The sequence below is a fragment of the Schistocerca cancellata genome, chromosome 8 (genome assembly GCF_023864275.1).
Source record: "Schistocerca cancellata isolate TAMUIC-IGC-003103 chromosome 8, iqSchCanc2.1, whole genome shotgun sequence".
In the NCBI taxonomy this organism is placed as follows: Eukaryota; Metazoa; Arthropoda; class Insecta; order Orthoptera; family Acrididae; genus Schistocerca; species Schistocerca cancellata.
Window position 1 is genome coordinate 517,543,734 of NC_064633.1, and position 24,506 is coordinate 517,568,239.

At 44.3% G+C, this 24,506-nt stretch overlaps 1 protein-coding gene across 1 annotated transcript in view; it reads left to right on the forward strand.

Moving 5' to 3' along the window:
• The window catches only part of LOC126095663 (zinc finger protein basonuclin-2-like), a 199,373-nt gene that overhangs the window by 47,854 nt on the left and 127,013 nt on the right, over positions 1-24,506 (forward strand). The gene's annotated exons all lie outside the window — the stretch shown is intronic.

A 24,506-nucleotide genomic window follows, 5' to 3' on the forward strand; every position in this document is an offset into this window, starting at 1 on the left:
GCTGGCTGTAAACTTCTTCGCTTGATCCAACCATCTGTTTGCTGCTCTCCCAGATGGTCTTCTACCCTCACGATGGTCTTCTCTCAATTATTCCCTTTCCTTCTCACGATGTGCCCAAGGAACTGAAGGTATCTTTGGCTGACACGAGAAGATAACCTTCTTGTGATTTTAGTTCTTCTATTATTGAAGTATTTGTTCTTTTTTGTGTCCACGGTACACGTAGCATCCTCCGCCAGCTCCGCATCTCGAAGGCATCAATGCGGCTCTTGTCACTACCTTTCACGGTCCAGGTCTCGCATCCGCATAAGAATACGGGAAACAACAATGCTTCTGCCAGGCACATCTTCGTTGTATCGGATATTGCCCGATTCTGCCATATCTTAGTGAGTTTGACCATTGCGGCTCGGCCAAGAATGATTCGCCGTCTTATATCTTAATCACACTCTCGTATGCAATTCATCAGAGAGCCTATATATACATAATCACTCACTATTCCTTTGAATCCTGTAAGTTGGTTTTGATCGCTGTCTTGACGATTTGTAACCATTAGTTTGGTTATTTACATGTTTATCTCTAGGTCAAGGTTTATACTAATATCTTTCACTGTTGAGAACAGATTACCAAGTTTTTCCTCACTTCCTGCTGAGTGTAGTATCATCTGCGAAGCGTAAATTGTTGATTTTCCTGCCGCCAATTGAAATCCCACCGTCCCAGCCATCCAGCGATTTCCTGATTAAACACTTTGCATAAATATTCTAGAGCTAAGGTGACAGTATGCAACCTTGTATGACGCCATCAAAAAAGTGGTTCAAATGGCTCTGAGCACTATGGGACTTAACTTCTGGGGTCATCAGTCCCCTAGAACTTAGAACTACTTAAATCTAACTAACCTAAGGACATCACACACATCCATGCCCGAGGCAGGATTCGAACCTGCGACCGTAGCGGTCGCGCGGTTTCAGACTGTAGCGCCTAGAACCGCTCGGCTACCCCGGCCGGCCTGTCTGATGCCATCTGTCACATCGATAAATTCCGAGTTTTCACCATCTACTTTTATGGTTGCGGTATGGCCTATTATAAAGACCTTTTAGTAAGGATACCATGTATTTTCGAATCCCAGACTCGTTGAGCACATGCCCAACTTCTCCCACATGACACAGTCAAAGGCCTTTTTATAATCTAGGAAGCAGATGTAGGCAGGGACACGATGAAACGTCCCCTTTGAATAACTTATACAAGACTGTGCTTAAGCTGACACACAATATTTTTAGCGCAACGCAGTCTGACTATCAAAGATCCCTGCAAAAGAATGGCCCTGAGTAACATTAAACTATACCTTTCAGGAATCACTTACCTCACAAAAATCTTCATTACTCGAACTACTGCAATACAGCGAGCGCCACTACTGCCAGCTAAATAAAAGATTCAAAATACGGAAGGCACTAACTACTGATAGGGATAGTTAGCAAATGAAAGATACTAATAGAGAACAAACACTGTATTTACCTTAATAATCATAATATATATAGCAGTTCACTTTCAAAACTTCCGCCATCTCTCTCCCCACATCCACCACTGCTGGTGGCTCACCTCCAACTGCGCAACGCTACGCGCTGTTCACATCCAGCTGCCGCTGCCCAACACTACAATGGCAGACAACAATGCAAACTAGCCACAGGCTGCACACAGCACAGGCAGTGATTTTCATACAGAGCGCTACGTAACGTTGCCAATAAGAAAATATAAACAGCCTACTTACAACGAAACTCATGAGATTTTTCAGTTATCTACCTTAAATTCAAGACTGCCTCTCGAGTATCTTTACCCGCTTGTTCTGCAGATATCTGAGACTGCAAAAAAATTTTTAGACGTTGATTTATTGTATGCAGGAGGACTTTACTAGCATATCATATTAATGCTATGGTGCTATAGTTGGAGGAGTCCCTATCAGATCCTTTTTTGTGCAGAGGAATTAGGACAGAGGTAGTCCAGTCTTTAGTTCATTCACCCTTTTTCCACACATTACATGTTAAATGTAGGGCATGCATGCCTTCCTCTCCCATCGCAGTCAGCATTTCTGAATACATTAGTTATTAAATTTACAGAGGAGCCCATCTTGTAACCTTAGCAGTTGCCGATCCGATGTACGGTGAGCTTTTTAAGAGGTCGGATGCGGTAATGATACGATTTGTGTGACCTGGCGCTGAAATATGTAACTAAAAAAATTCGCTGTCACAGACTGATGTCGAAAAGAACGATGTTTCTGTATTGATGGAACCGTCAGCGGTTATTCAAGTACTTCTTAAAAATCGTTTACTGTCCAGTACAGTCAAACATGATTTCTTGTCAGAAAGGACACAGTACGAAGTAATTAAAGGGAAACCACCGAGTGAAACAGGTGTGATATCTGGCGTTGTCCAAGCAACTGTTGCAGGCCCTCTGCTGTTTCATACAAGGGGATTCAGCAGCCTCTACTTCCTGGTTTGATACCACCCGCAACATATCCTCATCGAGTACGAGTATCAACATGAGGATGACACGGCGGTCGGTCGGTACCGTTGCGCCTTCAGGCACCCGATCGGACGGAGTTAAGTTTTTATTTATTTATTTATTTATTTATTGTTCCGTGGGACCACATTAAGGAGAAGTCTCCATGGTCATGGAACGAGTCAATACATGAAATTATAACACGATTGTAGAAACAGATAAAATGAAATATAAGAAACATATTCAGGCGACACGTCATTAGTTTAAATAAAGAAAATCAAGAATGTAACACTGGAATTTGCTTAATTTTTTAGCTCTTCCAGGAGCTCCTCGACAGAATAGAAGGAGCGAGCCATGAGGAAACTCTTCAGTTTAGACTTAAAAGCGTTTGGGCTACTGCTAAGATTTTTGAGTTCTTGTGGTAGCTTATTGAAAATGGATGCAGCAGAATACTGCACTCCTTTCTGCACAAGAGTCAAGGAACTGCATTCCACATGCAGATTTGATTTCTGCCTAGTATTAACTGAGTGAAAGCTGCTAACTCTTGGGAATAAGCTAATATTGCTAACAGCAAACGACATTAAAGAAAATATATACTGTGAGGGCAATGTCAGAATTCCCAGACTATTGAATAGGGGTCGACAAGGGGTTCTAGAACTTACACCACACATAGCGCGAACAGCCCGTTTTTGAGCCAAAAATACCCTTTTTGAATCAGAAGAATTACCCCAAAAAATAATACCATATGACATAAGCGGATGAAAATATGCAAAGTAGACTACTTTTCGTGTTGAAATGACAATTATTTCAGATACTGTTCTAATGGTAAATAAAGCGGCATTTAGTTTCTGAACAAGATCATGAACATGGGCTTTCCACAACAGCTTACTAACTATCTGTACGCCTAGGAACTTGAACTGTTACTTCTCGCTTATAACATGTCCATTCTGTCTGATTAAAATATCAGTTCTCGTTGAATTGTGTTAGAAACTGTAAAAACTGAGTCTTACTGTGATTTAGCATCAAATTATTTTCCACAAGCCACGAACTTATTTCATGAACTACATTATTTGATAATGTTTCAATATTACACACAAGATCCTTCACTACCAAGCTGGTGTCATCAGCAAACAGAAATATTTTTGAATCACTTGTAATACTAGAAGGCATATCTTTTATATAAATAAGAAACAGCAGTGGCCCCAGCACCGATCCTTGGGGAACGCCCCATTTAAGCACGTTTAGTGCTTACGTATCTCCGCTGTTGTTTCATATTTAACGCCTCGCTGTATACTACGTCGTGTTGATTTTGCTGCCCTCAATATTTTACCGTATTAATGTTAAGGAATTTGGCAGTAATCCGTCGAGATGCATTAGCTAGAAAGACTTTGCAAGAATTACGACTGTGGCCGTGAGGACAGAAATTCGCGATCCCGTTCCTCGTAATGCAGCCTGCTGCTGTTGAAAATAGGGTGTACTGCGACACAGACCCTGGACGGTCTGATTTGTGTTCGCGCATTCTCCCGCGCGGAATCCACGGCTGCCCCGAGGGCAGATGGCGAGTATCCCGGGTCTTACGGGGCGTACTTCCGAGAAGGAGGCGCCGCCCGCCGGCCGTTAAGTAAGTCGGACTTTAAAATTAGCCGGCGACCGAGTCGCTGTATATTGATACACTGGTCCCCGGCTCGGGCGTTTAATATAGACGCGCGCGCGCGCGGCGTTTCCGCGACGGCGCACTTCATCAGCGTGTAAACACGGCCCGGCCGGGCGCCACTCTATTTTACGACGCCGACGCCGCTGTCAGCCTCGCTTATAGTGGCGGCGCCGTCTCGTCACGACGCCGGGCCAACTCAAACAGCGCGCGCGACGCGCAGAAACAATTAAATGCGGCGAAAACAGCGGAATTCCCTAGCGGCCCATCATAAACACCGACCCGTCCGCTAGTTCTGTATTTGTGTTCCTAGGCCAGTATTTCGCTGCTTCCGCGAACGAAATGGACTGAGGTGTCAGACATCTCGCACCGCTGCCTGCGATTAGGGTACAATTCTTTTTGCACGTACTCAGGGAGTTCTTTTGTGCTCAAAATGTAAACAGAACTGAAGAAAAAGTTAGTAAGCCCCACGGCGCGTTCTACTAATACCGTGTAAAGGCGGGTTCCCTCCGGGTGTGAATGCGGATGTGTTCTACGCTTTCGCACTTGCTGTCACGCCAAGACAGAAGTGACCGCATGAGTCGTGGGTTGTGGCGATTTCACACGTATTGAAGCGCCGACGAAAGCGTGATTCGGTTGATTGCACGAAGCCGGCTATGAACGAGGTCCCTATCGAGGCATGTGCTTTGGTAGATTCTGTTTTCAAAAATGGTTCAAATGGCTCTGAGCACTATGGGACTTAACTTTGAGGTCATCAGTCCCCTAGAAATTCGAACTTACAACTCACACACATCCATGCCCGAAGCAGGATTCGAACCTGCGACCGTAGCGGTCGCGCAGTTCCAGACTGTAGCGCCTAGAGCCACTCGGCCACCTCGTCCGGCGATTCCGTTTTCGGTCCCATTTTAGCACAAAGAATCGGTTGTAAAAACGGAAGAGAAGACGATGGTGGGTTTGGAACTGGGTGCTCCAATGAAAATCGGGGGAAAGTAATTTGGTTGACATGGAATTAAGAAATCATTGTCCTGAAGATTTCGAAAACGTATTAAGACTGTCTCAAACTCAGTTTGACTGCCTTTTGGAACGCATTCACCGATGACTTCAAAATCTGATACGATCGCGTGACAAGTAACTTTACGCTATTTGGCTGCAGGAGACTCTATGAAAACTTCGAAATTTTATTCCGTGTTCCAAAAAATAAAAAACTTGCCCAGCGCGGCAATGTTCCAGAAACAGTTAACTTTCACTAACTTGATAATAGGTCTTTTAATGTCACTAACTTCTGAAGACTTAAATTTATATTCCATGCTAGCAAATTTTTCTCTTTCCGTTATGCTTTTCTTGTCACTGCCAGTCTGCATTTTATATCAGTTCTTTTTTGGCCACAATCATTGATTTTACTCCACATACACCAAAATTAACTAACATCTTTTAATGCTTCATTTTGTAATACAATTCCGTCAGAATCTCGTGATTCGATTCGACTGCGTTCCATTATCCTTCTTTTACTTTAATTAATATTCATCTTATAATCTTCTTTCCAGGGGATATCTATTCTGTTCGTCTTGTAGCCTAATTTCGTTCCGCTCATCTCATCTTCCAAGTCCTTTGGCGTCTCTGACAGAATTACCAACTACATAACCCAATGTAGATATCTAACATTTGCACGCTCACATAGATGTTGTTGCTGAAACTCTTTTACGAGTCTCATGACCTCTATATTGTGGCGTCCCGGCGATATCCCGTTACGCCACATTTCACTGCCGATGCGGTCAGCCCTGTAGTGCTCGAAGTTACTGCTCCTGTCCTGTCACGCTATAAAGGCTGCAATTACTTTCACCTGTATAATATAACGGTCGTCCCCACTCAGTTGCTATAATGTCACAGATAATGACAGCCTTACTTGGAATAACACCATTTAAACGGCCCATGTAACCGGATCTCTTGATTTTTGAATAATGAGAGGCTTTAAGTGTAAAGGTCACATTTAAAGCAGTTTAAACGTAGTCATATATAGATAAGGTTTTTAAACGCCTGGGTCAGTTATTAACACGAAAATACGAATTGTACGTTGCATTCCGACTGAAATCTTATTGATTCCTTCACGCCGAGCTCTTGTTAAATATTCATTGTTTATTGATTTTACTTTTTAGTGTTGTACATCGCCAAGTTTGATCGTGACGTGAAAAATCGCGACTTAATGATACGCGTAAGTGGGAATATCGTCTAACAAGTAGTATTGCATGCATCAGACACTTCTTCGCTGGCACTGTCTTTTTTTCCAATATTGGAGAAAAGACTGGGTGGTTCTGACTCGTCTGCGTGGGGTACGTTCTTCGTTAACTGATACTGAATTCGGAATTTTTATTGTGGTCGCAAATTATAATTCACATATCGATTTCGGTTACTCTACGTTATACATTCATCTTCAGATCCGGAAAGGACGGAATACGACTATTCGCGATCTGTCTTATATATTCCAGATATACGGAATATAAAAGAATTAAAAATGAGTAAGCCGGCAGCTGTGACCGAGCGGTTCTAGGCGCTTCAGTCAGGTAGCGCGCTGCTGCTATGATCGCTAGTTCGAATCCTGCCTCGGGCATGGATGTGTGTGATGTCCTTAGGTTATTTAGGTTTAAGTAGTTCTAAGTCTAGGGGACTGGTGACCTCAGGTGTTAAGTCCCATAGCGCTTAGAGCCATTTGAAACATTTAAAAATTAGTAAACCATAACAAGCTTTCTTACGATAAGAAACGCTTACAGAAGGTGATGAAAAGTATCTGGACACCCTATGTAATGTAGAGTTGATTACTAGACGTCACAAGGGCAGTACCTGGCAGTTGAAAAGTAGCCGGGGGCGCGGGGGGGGGGGGGAGGGGGGGGAATTGTGTTTCCAATATAAAAGTAGTCGGGAGGGGGAGGGGGGGTGTATTGTGATTTCAATATAGCAATAACAGCAGAATGGGTCGGTCTGGAGTGTGCAGTGAGTTCGAGCGTGGACTCTTCATCGAATGCCGCTTAACAGATCCATCAGGGACATTTCAACCTTCCTAAGTTGCCCATTTCGATTGCTGGTAATCTGATTGTGAAGTGGAAACGCGAAGGAACAACCTTGCACTGTCGGAGGGCAACCGTCGACTCTTGTCGAGAATCAGCGAGAGAAATCATTAGTGAATTCCAGTGTGGTAATGCAGTTCGGTCAGTGACTGCGCGTAGAGTGTTGAGATGACAGGGTTACAATGGTACAGCATCTCCTCATGAGGCACACGTTTTTATATTCAGTGAAATGGTGTAATGAGTGACGCCACTGGGCAGTCCACGAGTCAACATCTACATGGATACTCTGCAAATCACTTTCAGTGCCTGGCAGAGGGTTCATCGAACCACATTTACTATTCTCTGTTGTGCCAGTCTCGTGTAGCGCGCTAAAAGAACGAACACCTATATCTTTCCGCACGAGCTCTGACTTCCCTTATTTTATCGTGGTGATCGTTTCTCCCTATGTAGGTAGGCGTCAACAAAATATTTTCGCATTCAAAGGAGAAAGTTGGTAATTTGAATTTCGTGAGAAGTTTTCTCCGCAGCGAAAAACCCCTTCGTTTTAATGATATCCATCCCACATCCTGTATCGTTTCAGTGACACCCTCTCCCCTATTTCGCCTTAATACAAAACGTGCTGCCCTTCTTTGAACTTTTTCGATGTACTCCATCAATCCTACTTGGTAAGGAGCCCATACCGCGCAGCAGTATTCCAAAAAAGGACGGACAAGCATAGTGTAGGCAGTCTCCTTTGTCGATGTGTTATATTTTCTAAGTGTCCTGCCAATAAAACGCAGTCTTTGGTTCGTCTTCGCTTAAGTTTTTCGTAGTTTTAATTTCTAAGTATTTATCTGAATTTACGGCCTTCAGATTTGACTGAATTATCGTGTAACCGAAGTTTAAGGGATTCCTTTTAGCACTCATGTGGATGACCTCACACTTTTCGTTATTTAGGGTCAATTGTCAATTTTAGAACCATACAGATATATTTTCTAAATTTGTTTTGGTCTTTTGATGACTTTATTATTCGATAAACGACAGCGTCATCTGCAGAGAACCTAAGGCGGCTGCTCAGATTGTCTCCCAAATCGTTTATATAGATAAGGAACAGCAAACGGGCTATAACACTACCTTGGGGAACGCTAGAAATCACCTCTGTTTCACTCGATGACATTTCGTCAATTACTACGAACTGTGACCTCTCTGATAGGAAATCACGAATCCTGTCACATAACTGAGACGGTATTCCATAAGCATACTATTTCACCATAAGCCGCTTCTGTGGTACAGTACCAAAAGCCGTCTGGAAATCCACAAATGGCATGATGGGAAATAGTATTCGCGTTCGTGCGACGAAGCCCACTTTCATTTGGATAGGCTCGTCAGTAATCAAAATTGGGGTATTTGGGGGACTGCGAATCCGCATTTCGCGACCGAGAAGTCTCTTCGCCCTCAACGGGGCCGGCCGTGGTGGCCAAGCGGTTAAAGGCGCTACAGTCTGGAACCGCGCGACCGCTACGGTCGCAGGTTCGAATCCTGCCTCGGGCATGGATGTGTGTGATGTCCTTAGGTTAGTTAGGTTTAAGTAGTTCTAAGTTCTAGGGGACTGATGACCTTAGAAGTTAAGTCCCATAGTGCTCAGAGTCATTTGAACCCTCAACGGGTGACTGCGTTGTGTGCAGCGGCCAGTCACGGAATAATCGGTGCGATTTTTGTTGGTATAACGTGAACGTTTTGGAAAATGATTTCATTCCCATTATCCGACGCGACCCTGATCTCGACAAGAATCGGTTCATGCAAGACAGAGGTCGACCCCCTCGAAGATGGCTCTGAGTACTATGGGACTCAACATCTTAGGTCGTAAGTCCCCTAGAACGGAGAACTACTTAAACCTAACTAACCTAAGGACATCATACACACCCATGCCCGAAGCAGGATTCGAACCTGCGACCGTAGCAGTCCCGCGGCTCCGGACCGCAGCGCCAGAACCGCTAGACCACCGCGGCCGGCCCCATCGAAGAAGCAGAGTGATTTCCTGGAGGAGCACTTTCGGAACCCCTGGGGTATCCAGAGGCCACTGGTACGGGCCTCGATTGGCCGCCCTACTCTCCGGTCTTGAACACATTCGACTCCTTTTTGTGGGGCTATATTAAAGAGAGGTGTACAGCAATAGTTCCGACACCATTGCTGAGGAGGTCATCGACAGCATCGATGTTCCGACACTTCAGCGGATCATGCAGAATTTCGCTATTCGTCTGCGCCACATCATCGTCAATGATGGCAAGCATATCGAACATATCATAACCTAAATCCGAATATCTGTAGTGATGTTTACATGTTGAATAATGGTTATGCACGCCGTAGTTAGTAAGTAATTTACGATCTTTTTCTTAATTCAATATTTGTCATCCTGAAAGTGTACACTACTGGCCATTAAAACAGCTACACCAAAAAGAAATGCAGATGATAAACGGGTATTCATTGGGCAAATATATTATACTAGAACTGACATGTGATTACATTTTCACGCAATTTGGGTGCATAGATCCTGAGAAATCAGTACCCAGAACAACCACATCTGGCCATAATAACTGCCTTCATACGCCTGGGCATTGAGTCAAACAGAGCTTGGATGGCGTCTACAGGTACAGCTGCCTATGCAGCTTCAACATGATACCAGAATTCATCACGAGTAGTGACTAGCGTATTGTGACCAGCCAGTTGCTCGGCCCCCATTGACCAGACGTTTTCAGTTGGTGAGATATCTGGAGAATGTACTGGTCAGGGCAGCAGTCGAACATTTCTGTATCCAGAAAGGCTTGTACTGAACCTGCAACATGCGGTCGTGCATTATCCTGGTGAAATGTAGGGTTTCGCAGGGATCGAATGAAGGGTAGAGCCACGGGTCATGACACATCTGAAATGTAACGTCCACTGTTCAAAGTGCCGTCAATGCGAACAAGAGGTGAACGAGGCGTGTAACCAATGGCACCCCATACCATCACGCCGGGTGATACGCCAGTATGGTGATGACGAATAGACGCTTCCAATGTGCGTTCACCACGATGTCGCCAAACACGGATGCGACCATCATGATGCTGTAAACATAACCTGGACTCATCCGAAAAAAATGACGTTTTGCCATTCGTGCTCCCAGGTTCGTCGTTGAGTACACCATCGCAGGCGCTCCTGTCTGTGCTGCAGCGTCAAGGGTAACCGCGGCTATGGTCTCCGAGCTGATAGGCCATGCTGCTGCAAACGTCGTCGAACTGTTCGTGCAGATGGTTGTTGTCTTGCAAACGTCCCCATCTGTTGACTCAGGGATCGAGACGTGGCTGCACGATCCGTTACAGCCATTTGGATAAGATGCCTGTCATCTGGACTTCTAGTGATCCGAGGCCGTTGGGATCCAGCACGGCGTTCCGTATTACCCTCCTGAACCCACCGATTCCATATTCTGTTAACAGTCATTGGATCTCGACCATCGTGAGCAGCAATGTCGCGATGCGGTAAACCGCAATCGCGATACGCTGCAATCCGAGGCATCACAACAACGTTTCAGCAGGCAACGTCAGTCAACTGTTGTTCGTGTATGAGAAATCGGTTGGAAGCGTTCCTCATGACAGCACGTTGTAGGTGTCGCCACCGGCGCCAGCCTTGTGTGAATGCTCTGAAAAGCTAATCATTTGCATATCACAGCATCTTCTTCCTGTCGGTTAAATTTCGCGTCTGTAGCACGTCATCTTCCTGGTGTAGCAGTTTTAATGGCCAGTAGTGTAAGTGTTCCAGTGTCCGTGAAGAAGCGTATCCAAGATGTTCGGTTATCGACTTTGCACAATACCTTCATGGCACCCCTGTGTAGAATAAACACGGATGTTTCACCGTAGCCGCAGTACAGTCGTCTCCCCGCGCGTAGCACCGGATAGCCCCTCCAGCTCATCGTCAGCATGCGACGCACGTACCTCCATCAGCAGTGTCATATTTGGGAGGTAGGCCAGTGCGCGCCAGAAAGCAGCTAGACACGCGTCACCAGCATATCAGATCCGCCGGCCCCCAAACAAGGCCAACCCGGCGGCCGCGAGCGTGGGATTGCAGCCCCTCACGTGGACCTGCGACGCGGACGAGTTGCCGCTACAGTTATGGCCCCGTAATTACGAGGCGCCGGCCTAGCTGGATTTATGCAGAGCCCGCGGCCGTCTGTTCCGTGAGAGCGAGCTGGTGGGCGTTCCCAAGGCCGCCGCGGGGAGGCACTGCTGTCTGCGCCGCTGGCGCGTCCGACATTCGAAACCTCCCCGACTCTACCACCAGAATCCGCCTCGCGCTGACATTTCCGACCGCAGAGTCACTAAAAGCAAATAGCTCCAGTAATCGTACACGTAGAGCAATGCTGGGTGTTTCACGCTGTGCTATTACGGATCTTTTGCACTTTACAGCCCTGGTCTTTGAACAGGACCGGCTAAAGGCCCCAAACGACACAAGCAGATGCTCGGTGCTTGTAAGGTGCGTCTTACGCAAGGAAGACATATTTACCAGTTTTAATAAATTATTGTCTCTTATTGATGTATTCACGGGGGTTAGGAAGTGCTGTAGTCCGTAGCCGGCCATGAGTCGGAGAGCATTTCCCACGCTGGCTGGCTAGGTGACGCACCGACCACATGTCGCGCGTAGTGGGGTGGGGCTCGGCGCTGGACCGTAGCAACAAGCGTCAGCATGGGAAATATACATGACGGGAAGTACCGCCATCTTGGCGCCAAAGTTACCGATTTTATTTATTTATATTTAATAATTAAAGTGATTTATGACAACATGAATGCTAGGAGGAGCCTCTGGATGTTTAAAGCTATTTATCAAAATTTTGCCCCGTTAAAATTCACACCCGTTCATTAACAAATGCATATCTTAGTAAGTACGAACATGATCGGAAATCCACGAACTGTGACGAAACTACTAAGAGATACGGACTGTGCGCCAAAGTCGACAGTCGCTGTTAAGAGCTCTTCCTGTCTTGTTCGATGGTCGCCATGCTCTCGTTTAGGAGTAGTTTGTGACATGAGTGTTTCATTATTGATCTGAAATGAATAAAACTGGTATTACAGCATTCTGAATGTTAATTTCGAGTAAATAGATACCGCAAAGTTGATCGACAGCAATTTCAGATAATTAGCTTCCACCGACAGAGACATCCAATGCGCTATTGAAGAACTTGCACGGGACGACATTTACGAGAGCTGCAATGCGCACAGGTAGGAGGAAATCCGACGACACGACGCACCAAGGCGGATCAAGGAAGGTCCGACTTGAACTCGCAAAATTCCGGTTGGAAATGCTGACCAGTTATACTGTACGTCACATATACCACCCTCTACGGACTCGCGGCTAAGCTGAGTAATAACAGTATTGTTTAGAAGCGAGGGGATCTTGCGTGCTCCAAGATGGGCGGGGCTCCGGAGGCGCCCTAGTGCAGAGTTCGAAAGCGGAGTGTATTAGAATTAATAGCGAAAACTGACACAGGTTGAAATATACGATCCACACAGCGTAAGACCGCAAAAGAGCCGTGAGAAAGATATTTCATAATATACGTTAACATGGAGGCTGTCATGAATTTCGGATCGAAAAACTGATTTCTCAAAAATATCTCTTTCTTCTGTAGAGTTTTATCTAAGTTTTGTATAAATTTTATCTTCATGGTAATCTTAAAAATGCCTGTGAAATATTGAAATATTGCTCTGCCCTCGTACCCACGCCCACCTTTCCAGATGTCTGGGAAACTGCTTGCTTCAGATGACTTTTTGTGAATGTCTTTGGCTGACAATTACTTTTAGGGTGAAATCTGTCTCTGTGGCTGACAACTTCGGCGCGTGTGGTTTGTTTACGTTTGGATGATAGGAACGAGTATTAATATGTGGTGACTGAAACACCGAAACCTTTACGTGGAACTGAAGAGCTTAACAGAATATGAGAAAACTGTGTTTAAGCAACGTAGGTTTCACAGAAACAGTTTAGATGCAACGAGGTGTGCTATGTGTGTATACTATTTTCACAAACTATCCATTGTCGAAACGCCGACGCATAATATGTGCGCGAAAGACGAATGGTGTAAGCATAACATTAGAAATGAAACCTATTCACATAACCATTCACTAACAGGATCTTTTATGAACAAAATTACGCTCACATGCAGGTGTCTTAGAAACTCCGACTAACTGAGAAAGTGTCTTCATGGGAAAAGACACAAAACAAATGAAAGCGTAAGCAAATTAATTTGGATTAGATGCTCAAAGAGAACTTAATTTACCACAAACAGGTGTCTACAATGCTGCTTTATAAGTCAATGAGGGGAATAACGACAAATTTGATATGCTTTATAGAGTGTACATCCAGGTGTGTTTACTGCATCGATCAGAGCAGGATTAATAAACCGGACAGGACACTGTCTGACCTACAAATAGCCTCCAGACAGATTGGAAGGCAAGGGAAGAAAAACCTTTAGGATGAGAAAGAGTTTAGAATACAGTCATGTTATTATATGTTATAAATCCTAAAACGTATTTTCTCAGTTTTAAATTTTTTTTGCGTTGTTAAAAGCCTTTTGTCAAAAAGTATATGAACTAATGCCATGAAATTTTCATGCGCCGTTCGAAACATGTCGCTGTGTCATTGGAACTAAAGAATCTCCTTCAATTAAATTGCGATTTATAGCTTGGATGACCGCAAAAAAATACGTAATTTTGATTGTGCGAAAATTTAATGTTTCGTAAATATTAAAATTTTAAACATAATTTAATAATTGTAGATCAGCGATCTTATGATCCTCTTAACACCCTACGATGATGTTTTCAAATATATTGCGTGATGATAAAATCAGCTATGGCTTTTTGTAGAAGGGGAATGAAAAAATTAAAAAAATAGTGTTTGTGGCAATGTACTGAACCATGGTTTTTTACTATATTTTCACATTAAAACGCAGGTATTTTTCTCCGTACATCCGAAAGTTCAGAATTCTGACTTACTCATTGTGGGTGTAAAGATTTCTAAAGGAATGTTTACATTTTCGGTAGCATCCTAATCTTGTTAAGCCCCCCCACTCCACCACTCCCCTTCACCTCCATCACCACAGACTTCAGTATCGAATATTGTCGTGATTAGTCTAAATACACTTGAAATCTAAACTTCTTACGTACGACCGTGCCTAATTGAGCTAAAACTTCATGCAAGGCCTACCTTAATAAGAAACACTACTTCACCTGTCAAAGGAGCTGTTCCACGTGTCGTCCCCACATTTGGAATCGTTACTTTACTTGTCTCTACTGTTAGTTGCAAATTCTTTCAAACACCCCTGATCATGTGTGCTCCCTTTCTTTAACCGTATCAGTGGAAGTGCTGTACAGTCAACCTTTGAGATGTTCAAATATGGAAACGTCCTCCTGCCACTTCTGAGTTGTTGAACGGTTACTGAAAGGCTATTTCCGATCTTACCATCGTCTGTCCAAATTACTGTAGACCAGAATATTGTTTGGGACACTTGTCGACAGAACGCATCGACGCAACTAGGAATTGCGCTGCTAGGATCGTAACAGACCGACATAGGTTCCACGAAAATTTAACTGAGGTGATTTACATAGTAAACAACTGCACCAATTACGTTTTTTTTGTGTGCATCACGACTCTTTTCCATAGCTCCATGGGAGATTACCTTAGTACAGTATGTAGAATGTGAAGAGAACGTAGAAATGGTACTACAGTTTTCTACGGCATGTATTCTATATAAGAAAACATTGCCGTTAGTGTTTTGCTTACATTATCCATAGGTGAGTAGCGTCTACAGTCCCTTCATTCCTGTACACTGTACTCACACAAAACCTCGAACTAAAGATGGTTGAATGTGTTATGTTCGACTTCGTACACAAGGGTAAGGAGAGGAGGGCTGCAGAGTGACGCGGCAGCTGTCGTCATAGGAAAGCTGAACAGGAGCAGACATAATCAGCGAACAGGTCAACATAGTAAACAGAAGATTTGTTTAACCTGTCCAAGCGTACGAAGACTCGTTACAAATAATGAGGCAAGAAACGAAGCGCAGATCGTCAACGAGGAAGAGGATCCCTGTTCTGGAGCAGTAACGATGGAATTAAAGCCGCGACTAGGTGGCGTCTGTGTAGCGTGTCGTAACGAAGAGGCTCCAATCATGGACAGGTTGAGCAGCTGCCACCAGCCATCCTATTATCGTGGCAGTAGAGGGCGCTCACTGTACATTGCCGCTGGAGGCGTGGCTCAACAGGAGCACGCCATTGGGTCTGTCAGATCCCGCGCGACCGATATCGTCGTCTAACGGGAACTTGCAATACAGTTGCCAACTTCACGACGCCTGTGGGGTGATACTGCTACGTGACACCACGGCCAAAATGACCAGTATCCATTTTCAGGCGAATGACAGTACCCTGGCTACCTCCACCATATGATAGTACATGAGAATCAAAGTCATGTTTTTAATGACGTCATATTTACGTGAATGGTACACTGTCATACGTTTGTCAACAGGCATTGAGAGAAGGAAATAGACTATAGAATAAAAAAGTGTAGGGTGCTATTTAAGACATACTGCTGTTCACAATGAACGAATACAGGAAAAGCAATCATTCTGGTAGTTAAACAACATTTACTTGATACATTTTTTTTATTTTGGTTCTGGACAAACAGTTATGTTGTGTGGTCAACACAAGTGGGAGAAGTAGGCCTGTATGCATCACTTATCACGGTTTACCCTTTCTCCATACTGGTGACAGTAACAAGACTCTTTCTGTTGATTCACCAGCTTTCTTCCGACGTAGCTGTACCGTAATCCGTCCAAAAGGAACTTGTCTGCAGCACTCTTATAAACTTGTTGTACCGTTCAGCCCACTCAGCTCGCTGTTGATGCGGCTCCGATATTCACCTGCAGCTTCAAGTCTCAGCTGTCGCAACTACAGGTGTGCCCTGACAAGGAAAAAAAACCAGCAGGCTACGCGAGGAGCGTGGAGGCTCATGAATATGGAGAGCTTCCGGAGGCGATGAACTTGCCGCTGGCGAACCTGGTCGGCCCCTGGAGCGACCCCAGAGGTCACGGGGGACGGGGTGAAGTGTAAGGTGACCACTTGTCACCAACTGGCTCTACCGTTCACCAGCAGGTCCCGCAGCGGACGCTTTCTCATCTAAACCAGAGGGCTGCCCGGCGGTGCTGGCAGTGACGAAACTGATGCCTGTGTCCGGGGTAGGAATGTAACGTAGATGGCTTTACCAGTGTCGGAAAAAGGAAGGTAACAGTTCAACATCTCATCGACAACGATGTCATTAGAGACGGAGCACAAGTTCGGATCTGGGAAGGATGGACAAGGAAATCTCCGATGGCCTTTCTAAGGAACCATCCCGGCATGGGCGACTTAGGGAAAGCACAGTAAATTTAAATCTGGATTACCGGACGGGGATTCCAACAGCCATCCTCCAGAATAAGAGTCCAGTGTGCTAACCGTTACTCCGCGTCGCTCATTCCGAAGCCCAAGTCGGTTGCACAATTGTTGTGACGGAGTCAGGAGCCAGATACGATGACAGTATGTACGCAGTTATCATTTTATAATAACAAAAGTTTCTGCTCATCGCGATCTAGCGGTTAGCGTCTCTGTTTCTAGATCGCGGGGTTCTGGATTAGCTTCCCGGACGAGTCGATTTCTTTGCTCAGGAACTCAGTTGTGTGGGGTCCTCAAATTTCATCTCATTATCATATATACGCTAGTCGCTGAAGTATTTTTTTTTTTTTTTGGCTGGATATACTAGAATTGTTTTTACGAGAATTCTGTTGACTTTAATTTTTTTAGGTGGTGATTTTTATTCTTTTGTATTTTTTATTAAGACGTAAATATTTCCTTGCACTAAGCGGCCGACAACCCCAGAAGGAGCCTTGCGGCCAGTAATGCCATTCCATTAACGAAAGCCCTTTGTAAAACTGCGCTTATGTATGTACGTAATAAAACTGCTCTTGGGGGAAGAATTATCTATAACAAGATACAATGGAAAAGATTTAAATCAAAGTAAGTTCAAGTCTGTAATTTACAGTTAAGAAACAATAACTTTGCTGCATTGCATTCCTTTACACTTACCCTTAAGGCGTCACATATTAACCCTGCCCCACTTAAAATTTTCTCATTTCCTGCTGAATTTGCTGGCAGTGAAAAACGCTGCCGTCTCATATGTGACAGAATCTTTGGAGCTTTGCTTGTACTTCCCACAAAGCAAAGAATAATCAAACATTGGAATACGTTTATAATTACTCTTTGACTACTGTTTTCCTTAATATGAATTTAGGTTCCTTAGCAGTTGAGCTGTCACTATCACCGTTAAAATATCCGTTGATTTCAATATTTGCTAGCAAAGATTGGATATTACTTTTACCTACCCCTTTTTCGCAGTTTCAGACTCGGTAGCTTCTGATGTATTAGCTGGCATCAATTCTACCCTTGCTGGTTTGTGGACATGAAACTCAGAATCTCTTGTGTTACAAAGAGACCTACAGTAAATAAAAGATATTATCTCGTAATCAACGTTTTATTTGTTTCACTGACAGCCTCGTGGCTCCAACAATTTCAAATTCAACTAATCGTCCCCACAGTGAATACACGAATCTATTTTTGCGGTGTCAAACTAGTGTCGATAGTATGTAAATAATGACTCCACCTCTGCTTTGTAATACTCCTTTAATATAGAGCCAAGCGCGACCTGTTTTGGGACGTCTCGCCCTTTTCCGATACAGAAAGACGTATGTAAATCGATGGTCACAGCAGACCCGTGTGTTGGTTAATCAATAAACTACCAAATACATCAAAGCAGTCATCCATATCCCCGTATATCGTGTAAACTAACTTAATTTATCCAGAGTTATTTGCCGAATTTCATGCACCAAAGTGGGGACGGCCGGTTTGCTACAAGAACAGCTGTAGTGTTGCTGACGGAAAGTTACGATTTTATAGGCACGTGACGGAATAGTAAAGCAACATTAAACAGCCTGGGTGAATCCATTATTTCATATAAAACTAGGGAGATTCTGGCTCATACAGTCCTTCTATCCACGAGACACTGTTGTGAAGCTCTAAAGGCCCTTTAATTTACCAGCTTTAGTAGAAGCACTGAGATACGAAGGACTAAACTTCGTGCCTCGAGGGAAAACATTCAACAGTTGTAAGTAGGCTGTTTAGGTTTTTATATTGGTAACGCCACGTAGCGCTCTGTATGAAAATCACTGGCTGTGCTGTGTGTAGTCTGTGGCTGGGTGGCATTGTTGGAACAGTCGCCATTGTAGTGTTGGGCAGTTGGCTGTTAACAGCTCGTAGCGTTGCGCAGTTGGAGGTGAGCCGCCAGCAGTGGTGGATGTGGGGAGAGAGATGGCGGAGTTTTGAGAGCGGATGATCTGGACGTGTGTCCATCAGAGACGGTAAATTTGTAAGACTGGATGTCATGAACTGATATATATATTATAACTTTTGAACACTATTAAGGTAAATACATTGTTTGTTCTCTATCAAAATCTTTCATTTGCTAACTATGCCTATCAGCAGACAGTGCCTTCAGTAGTTAGAATCTTTTATTTAGCTGGCAGTAGTGGCGCTCGCTGTATTGCAGTAGTTTGAGTAACGAAGATTTCTGTGAGGTAAGTGATTCATGAAAGGTATAGGTTATTGTTAGTCAGGGCCATTCTTTTGTAGGGAGTTTTGAAAGTCAGATTGCGTTGCGCTAAAAATATTGTGTGTCAGTTTAAGCAGTCATTTATAATTTTTCTAAGGGGACGTTTCACAGTGATTAAAAGCTCGTGTTTTTAACCGGGGTGGCTGTTTTTAAAAAACCGCGACGTTTCTACGATGTCATGCTGTCATCTTCTGGCAGTGTGTCGATGTGTAGCATTATGTCCCACAATTTATACACCAGTGACGGGTTCCAACTCTACCACCAGATTCGAAATCTAGCGGCTTTTCAGTATACGCCTGGCATGTATAATTTGACTTAAATATTAGAAATATTTTCCACTGTTACGGTGAAACTGACCTGTCAAATCGCATCATTCCTCACAGTAGTTAGTTCTGTGTTTGCAAAAAAAAAAAAAAAAAGAAAGCGTCACTAATCGCTGCGAATGTCTGGACCGTCTCTTACTCCGACCTGTTATGACTCCCAGCAAGGATCTGTCTCGTCTTATAGACAGTGATGGGTGGTTCTGTAGTTCGTGTTGTATTTGTGTTACTTTGGTTGGCTAGGGACTGCAAGAAGAGAGAAGTGGCCTAATTTCAATGTACAGCTGATTTTCCTGAAATAGTACCAAGCGAACAACATCTTCGACTACGAACGGGTCACCACTTACAGTCTCAGATGCCCCAGTCTCACATGTCCCTAGGTTTGTGATTTTAGCTGCTGCAATGCACACCATCTGGCGGCCGGTATCTTCCCAACTCAAACTACTAGTCTGTTAGTGATTATGAAAATTTCTTTCGCTGTATATAACTATTTGATGACATGTTCGGTGGTCAGTGGAAAAGAAAAATGTTTATTTCAGTATCAGATTGACACACTTCCAAAGCAGTTTCTGCGCAGTTAGTTTAATTTGTGGCGACTAACCAAACTGTAATAAACTCAGGTCTTTACCAATAATAGAGGGCGAACGCAGTAGCCATCACACAAGTAGAAGAGATGTGTTTCACAGTAGCAAACATGAACAAGCGATCGTAGGTCTTGAGGATGCACTTCAGAGACCATATTGTTCAAATTTGTGTGAAATCCTATGGGACTTAACTGCTGAGGTCATCAGTCTCTAAGCTTACACACTGCTTAACCTGAATCATCCTAAGGACAAACACACTCACCCATGCCCAAGGGAGGACTCGAACCTCCGCCGGGACCAGCCGCACTGTCCATGATTGCAGCGCCTGAGACCGCGCGGCGGGAGAGCCCATATTTACCGTACTGTTTTTCTTTTGTTTTTCAGTCCACACTACCTCCTCCCAAAATACTGAAAGCAAAGAACTTGCAGTAGGGACTGTCCACTACCAAGGGTATCAGAACGATTTCCGTTTATACGTTTCGATTCGGTCGCTTCTGGACCAGGATTCCTTGCCTCATATTCATTCACTTACATTTCTCCGTCATCCCTAGGGTTGTAAAACTACCGTAAGCTATCATAAGTAAGCGCAGACTACCGTAGGTATCCTAGTAACTTTGGTCAGCTGAGGTTGTACCTACAATACATGTACGACAGATGTGTTGCAGAGCTATCGGGCGTTACCTCATAACTATCGCTTCTTTTACATATCTGATCTGTCTCTTACTAGATTCACTTAGAAACCGGATGCGGAGAACTACCTAGAAATCTAATGACGATATGTAAAGAGCCTCATAATCTACGGAAGTTTTTGTACTACATAGTTAGTCTCCTGTCTTTTACGTATAAAGAAACAGTGTATGCAGAAAAATTAAAATTTCTTAATGTTTAATTCAGGTTTTATTCGAAAACTGTTGGTTTGCAACATGAAAGAACGGGACGTTGTAGTAAAAAATAAAGAAAAACTACGGATTTATCACATAGCGCTAGAAAACGCTATTTCCTCAAAAAAAGGTAAAATATAAAATACTGCAAAGCAAAATTATATCAAAAATCGCTTTAATACTTCGCCAAATTTATATAAAAATGTTTCTGAAATTCATAAACAATTTTCGCGTTTAATACTGATAACAAGAAACTCTTGTCTTCGATCATGATGAAGAACATTCTGTTGAGTACAAAATAATAACGGAAATTATTGATTATATATGTTTTATGTTTGTGCACGTAAACTGTACTTGCATTAAAAAGTAATTCATTTGGTCACATAAAAGCGCTGAAAGTATGTGACCAACTTATTCTTATTACTGATTGTTGTGTGGTTCTAATTAAAGAAAGAGAGAGAGAGAGAAGTCGTCGTATCCCAGTGTCTCTCTAACACCTTCATTTCTGTTTCTTTTCCTACCGATGCTATTGGGAATCCTACTATTTACTGCGCCGTGTATGTAATTCATTGAAAATCCCGAACCGTAGCTTTGACAGAGAGCAATTCTAATCATCCCTTAAAGTTTTAACATAGTCACGGTATCACCCTGTATAATGCATATAAAGGTAGTGGAATGTTGACGAGTAGGTACACAGCAATTGCGCATAATCAGGGTCAGTAATGAGTCTCACAGGGCACACACGTGGCTCGTGAACACAGCCAGACTGTTGGACATCTGGTGAGGCGTGCGTCATCGGCGGCCGAATGCACAACGGATGCTCACATAGCCCAGCAGATATAGGCTGTCTCGTTGCGTAACAGGAGCAAGGCGCGCGCAGTGCGTAGGTGCTGACGATCCGAATGTGCGTAACTAGAACGTCACGCTAGCGTCTGAGCTCAATGAAGCGCTGCGCAAATGGAGGAAGATACACGCTACAGAGTTGAGAGATGCCGTATTGCCGGCCGGTGTGGCCGAACGGTTCTAGGCGCCTCAGTCCGGAACCGCGCGACTGCTACGGTCGCAGGTTCGAATCCTGCCTCGGGAATGGATGTGTGTGATGTCCTTAGGTTAGTTAGGTTTAAGTCGTTCTAAGTTCTAGGGGACTGATGACATTAGCTGTTAAGCCCCATAGTGCTCAGAGCCATTTTTTGAAGAGGTCAGTTCGTGCACAAAATCCTGGACTGGCAACTGTTTCGCAATAAAGAGACTGCGTGGCTCAGTATTTCTCCAGCTGACTTCCAACGTATTGTTTGAGTCCATCCCACGTAGCATTGCTGCACCATACCGGGCAAAAGTAGGTCGAACACGATATTGTGAGGTATCCAGTGACTTTTTTCGGCTCAGTGTACGCACAGTAATTATCTGTACACTGTTTTATGTGTCATTATTAATTGTTTTTGAGCATACTATTCTGTATTCTAACCAATAATTCACACATTCATCTCCCATCTTGGTCCCTCGTAATACGCACTGTAACATCGTAATACGGACTGTAACATCGCCGCAGACGTTCTCCGTGTATCGGCTCCTTCACGCTCGCTGCTCCTGAATCAGAACAATTCTTTAGAGACATTAACGAGAATCTTACTCCTTCGACGACAATTAACCGCTCCGTCCCGAAGCGACGTCAGATCTTCGTCGCATTACGTTGTGGCTCGCTGCTCGCGAGAAAGCCGCGCTTGGAGGAAAATGCGTGCGTGGCGGCCGCATCTCGCGACGGCGAGTGCGCAACAAAAGCGGCCGCAATTAATATGCACTTACCCGCGGTGTAATGTGCCGTGCTGCAGTCGCGGGGACCACGTGACAAATGACGGCCGGCAGCGTAATGACCACGTGACTCGGCACGCCGGCGCAGGCTGCGGCATCAAAGGAAGCCGCCGCCGGGGGCCGCCGTCCGTCGCAGTAGCTCCTGCGGGATGTGTGTTTTCTCCGGATGAGCAATCATAAGGCTCCTCCTTTTTTAGCAGTGAGAAATATTTTCAGAAGACGACAGCGATACAGACAAATGGTTACCACTGCCCGTGCAGTCTTCGTATTGCGTGGCCTTATCGTAAGCTGGTTAGTTCTTTTGTTTAAGTTATCTTATTGGCTTGCAGGTGCCACCAGTCAGCCGCCCATAGATCTGACGAAAATGCACTACGATGACAACGGATAGCTAAATATGGTTTTGTGAGTATATACAAGGTGTCTCAAACTTTTAGGGTTAAACTGAAACAGTTGATAGTGGGTCCACGGTCGGTTAGATAGAGAACCAATGATCGGAAGCGCATATTTATAGTGTTACAGACATACACAACGTAGCTCATAGTAATTATTCAAAGCGACAACCGCCACTCTTGGTGCATGTATTGCAACAGCACATCACATGCAATTCTGCCACATTCTTTCAAAAATCCCGGGTACCTGTTGTACACCTGTAAGCTTATTTGTCCGTCGCTGACATAGAAGACTGCAAACCTTCTTTCCTTCCCGTCTGGGCAAGTCTGCAGTGACTAGAGTACATGTAAAGCTTAGACGGGCAAGCTGTGCAGTGACCAGAGTACTGTAAATCTTACTGGGACAGGGTAAATGCTAGCTACAATGAAGTCGATAATTTGATTCTTATATTGGCATTTTAATTTGATATTCCCCACAAATGACAAAATTTACAACAACAAAAAAAAGTGAATCTCTTTTTCCACCGACACACTCCTGAGAATGGCACATTACCAATTTGCAATTACGCGCCCATACTACTGGCAGCTGCAATGATAAATACTCGGCACCTCGCAAGGATAACTACCAGAACAAGAATATTAGGTAAGTTGTTCGAAGTGGTTAAGCGTTGGTGAAAATCTCACTTCTGAGCACACAAAGAGCTCTAACCGCAGAACTCTGCACGGAACACGCGTTGGTGCAGTGCTGCGATACAGACCGTATATCTCGCTTCGAAGATGATGGCCAAGACGCCGTCTCAAAGTGCGTACCGCTCGATGGCTGAAGGCGAAGCCCTCTCTCCCCACAATTTCCCTGTCTACCTACGCGTACGAAATGGTTCAAATGGCTCTGAGCACTATGGGACTCAACTGCTGAGATCATTAGTCCCCTAGAACTTAGAACTACTTAAACCTAACTAACCTAAGGACATCACAAACATCCATGCCCGAGGCAGGATTCGAACCTGAGACCGTAGCGGTCTGGCGGTTCCAGATTGCAGCGCCTTTAACCGCACGGCCACTTCGGCCGGCCAACGCGTACGAAAACGCGGCGGAAGAATACTCAGTTTCGACCAATGTCGAACGCTCTATCATCGCCGAAATCCCTCCAACTGCATTTCTGAGATCTAGCCAATGATCGAGTAGGTCATATCGCCCCTAGGGAAACGAAATTCCCGTCTTCGCCACGTGTTGTCCAGCACAGGTGGCTCCGGATGCCGGGCTATCCCCAAAAGCGGCGTACTGTCCCGTGTTTCCGGCGACCGCTACCTGCCGCCCACGGCGGTCCGGCGAGCTACGGCCATCTGCAGACTTCATATTCCACAATTCTCAACTTCCGATGTTTTTCACCAATGCTTTAAGTTAGGGATTTACATGCAGGGAATACTGCTCGAGAGTGCCTCATATTTATCATAATACAAAAAAGTCGTGATCTGATGCCCTTGCCAGTCCCTTTATTATTAATACTAATTATGAAACGTCCTCTAAGAAAAATTTATGAATTACTGTGCTGATAAATTTCTTACATTATTTGATTTTGAAACAGCTGAGCAGAACTGAACGTACTCACACATATCGCTCTTTACCTATTCTGATCAA